At 35.5% G+C, this 3,929-nt stretch overlaps 1 pseudogene; it reads left to right on the plus strand.

The window, feature by feature from the left end:
* Window positions 1-489: 489 nt before the first annotated feature.
* LOC123331332 lies at window positions 490-2,992 on the plus strand (annotated as a pseudogene).
* Window positions 2,993-3,929: the final 937 nt, after the last annotated feature.

The raw sequence follows: 3,929 nt of genomic DNA on the forward strand, positions 1-3,929 counted from the left end.
AAAATCTCTGATTAGGCAATTTGACATAATTCCCAAAGCAGACTTTATTCCATTATTTTTCCTTGGGCTGGCCAGGCTCATTGCTTAGTATGAAGGAGGCAAATGTAATGCTCTTTTATTCTCCAAAGGCAAAAATAGAGAAGCTGAAATTCGACAAGGTGTTCTCAGGTCAGGTGTTCTCTGTGTGTGGGTTTTGGGGTTTGACAGAGTTTATGCTGAGCTGAGCCTGTTTATCTCTACAACAGAAATGATAGGTTAAAAGGTGGAAAGTTCTATCAATTTAGCTAATTTGTGTGAAACTGATCTGCTTGACTGTTATTTTTTCTACTGGTTTGATCTGTTATTTTAGTGTTATATAGGCATAGGTTGAATTACCAGTCAATTTAAGACAGTTGTATCCAATAACTAGTCATTTCAATGAAAAAAAAAATCAATTGAACTTTCATTAGGTGATGAGGAGTACAAAAGCTCTCTAACTAATGCAACTTTAAGATTGTATGTTGTCGTTTCATAGCTAGCCAAAGCTTGTGGGCCTCAATTACCGAAAAATACCCAGATGGAGCAAATTTTTCCATTTTGGGGAAAACCTCTTTCCTGTTAGCTCTGAATTAGCTACCTATCCCCTGTTTTTTCATTAAATTTCACCAAAATCTTTTTCTGTAAAGCTATCTAGTAATGCATTTTTATTACACCCCAGGAAAGCGCTGACCAAAATCATTTCTTGCTCATGACATTTGGTATTCCTTTGGTTGTCCATCTGGTTAATCAATCTTCAAAACACATCATTTTTAAAACAGCCTTGTGTGATTACCCAGTTTTTACCATGATCATCTAGTTCCTCATGAATTATTATTAATACATTTCAGCACAGTAAAAATTAAAACAACATGAATGGACAAGGTCTTCATCCAAGGCAGATCAGTGTATGTTTAGGGAATCCAAGTTTTGTATAACACACTTCTGTAGGGTACATAACTGGAGAGAGAAAATTCTTAGGGCTATTTCATCTCTGATTGATATTCTATTGTAACCACGCAGGACCCCATGGGGCCTTCAGGGTTGGGGAGGTCTTTTCCCCCCCTATCCTCTGCTTAACTCCTCTCTGAAGTACTTAGGTAACAGTAATCTAATGCACATTCCCGAGTTGTTCTGCAGAGGTGAAAACCACCACCAAGTGGGAGAAATTAACTACTTGATGATCATGAACAAACAGCCCCCAGACCTACACAGCAAGTCAAGGATTGATAAAGTTAACCCCTGTAACATCACTCTGTTACCTCATCATCAACCAATCAGAGAATTGTGCAGCAAGTGATCCCATAAAAAACATTTTTTGGGGGGAGGGGAGGGGCAGGAGCCATTATCTCCTTGCATGGCCCTACAATAAATATTTCTCTGCTCCAAACTCTGACATTTTGGTTTGTTTGGCCTGTGTGTCAGACACACAAACTTGCACTAAAACTAGCATTCACAAGTTATCTAAAATAAGCTGGTAAACCAACTTACATTTCCCAAATAAAAAATTTTTCAATACAGGCCTCTATGGAGAGTGCAATTATTTCTCAAGGCAAATGTCATAAATATTGCAGTGGAGCAAAATATCCTCTTGAAGATTAGCTCAGGGATAGAGTTTTGGCAACATGTATTTTTTTTTTTTTAAATCACATTGAATTGTCTTATTTCTTATACTCAAAAAGAACAAGATTCAAGATTTCTGCTGTTTGCATTGGAAAAAGAATATCATTCACATGCTCACTGACTGACACAGGAATAACAAAGTGCTGATTCAAGAAACTGGCTTCAAGGCATACAGGAAGTCCTTCCAGCCTTGGTGTTGTGCTATGGGGAAAAGAGATTTATAAACTCTGGAGTGAGTTTCTGCCTACTTGACGCTGCTGCTGTGTGGAGACCCCAGGGGAAGTCACTGTCACCATGTCTGACCAGGAAGCAAAACGTTCAACTGAGGACTTGGGGGATAAGAAAGAAGGAGAATATAGTAAACTCAAAGTCATCAGACAGGATAGCAGTGAGAGTCACTTCAAAGTGAAAATGATGATACATTTCAAGAAACTCAAAGAATCAGACTGTCAAAAACAGGAAGTTCCCATGAATTCACTCAGGTTTCTCCTTGAAGTTCAGAAAATTGTTGATAATCACACTCCCAAAGAACTGTGAATGGAAGAAAAAGATATGATCAAAATTTATCAGAAACAAACAGGGGATCATTCAATGGTTTAGGTATTCTTTTATTTTTTCTTTTCTCTTAATCCTCTTTTATTTTTTAAAATAGCTTTTTTTGTAATGTGGTATTCAAAACCGAATTGAAAACTGGCACCCCAACTCTTTAAAAATATCTGGGAACTTGAATTCTAGAGCCCATTATCCATCATTGTTTGTTTTCATTGTGCTGATTTTTGGTGATCACATCTCAGCCCCCTTCATATCACTCTGTCCTTTTAACAAATTACATGTGTGCATAGAGAGGCCACTTTTTCCAGGACTATGCATTTGCACGCTTGTGATAAATAAGGTTGAGTAATATGAGTGTTCCTAATGACTCTCCAGTTGGCCCTGAGGTTACAGTATGTGATTGCTTCACTCCTGAGCTATAACTTTCAGTGGGAGATGGGAGTTTTTCAGAAAACGGAACTATGGAAAATGACCTTTCCTTAACTTTTCAAATCTGAGGGTCTGGACCACAAGAAGAGGAATTTCAAGTTGGAGGCAAAGTGACAGAGGTATTGAGAATAATGACTAACACCAGAGATGGCTTCACTGAAGAGAAAGCATTTTAAGATAAAAGAAAAAAATCTTGCAGAAGATCCCCAAAAAGATATAGTTTTTATTAGCAGTTAAAGTTATTTATGCAGAAATGTATACAGCAGAACAGTGTTCTTTTTTACTTTATTTGTACTTTTTGGCCTGGGATATGGGTTTTAAATGGACATTGTCTGTATCAACTTCATTAAAATAAAATATTTGTTTAAAAAAATGACTGGCTTTTTAAATTTAATCAGTCTCAGCTCTGTGTTTGTCAGTAGAACATAATAAATAAATGCCTAAAATTATCACAGGGTTAGCAGTCTGAGTAATGATGTAGTATGCATAGGATTATATATATTATATATACTTGTATTTTAATTTAAAATCAAACTTTTACATGATTCAAGGAAAAAAAGAACAGATTTCTCCTAGTTTTCAGTGACTTTGGTTGTAATTAAATAAGATAATGTGGGGTTACATCATAACGATTGGATGAGTTTTGCTTTGCTTTAAACCTTCATAGTCAGACTCCTCTGCTAATCAAAAGTGCTCATAGATGAGCTAACTGAAATGCTACATTTGATTTTTTTTTTTTTTTAATGTTAGTATTTGAATACCGCCTCTATGGTTTTGCCTGATAAATGTGAATAGTCTTTATCTGCTTTACCAACACATTCATTTACCTATTTTGAAATAAAAATGCCATTGGAGTGCCCTGGATACCATATAAATGCTTTGCTTATCATGACTTATCCAGGTAATTGAATCAATTGTTTATCTTTTTTGAGCTGTAGTAATCAGGCCAACAGGCAATTTGGAAAAGAGAAAATTACTAACTTTTGACTGGGAACTAGAAAAAGTTGATGATAAATACTGAATATATTTTTTTCTGTTTAGTCTCCATTAAATCATAACAAATATATTCTGAGAATTAACTTGTGGTTCATTTTTTAAGTGAAATAGGGTGCTTTTTTCTCATACTATTGTTAATTACATTGTTTGTAAATTGAGGTTCTATGTGTCAAAATTCTATAGATGCAATTTGTTCAAAATTGATAGTCCTCTCAACATATTTTTAAGTTACTACTCATTACCAATACTTGGGACTTTTCTGGTAGCTCAGATGGTAAAGCATCTGTCTACAATGCAGGAGACCCAGGTTCGAT

The sequence above is a fragment of the Bubalus bubalis genome, chromosome 23 (assembly GCF_019923935.1).
Source record: "Bubalus bubalis isolate 160015118507 breed Murrah chromosome 23, NDDB_SH_1, whole genome shotgun sequence".
NCBI classification, from domain to species: domain Eukaryota; kingdom Metazoa; phylum Chordata; class Mammalia; order Artiodactyla; family Bovidae; genus Bubalus; species Bubalus bubalis.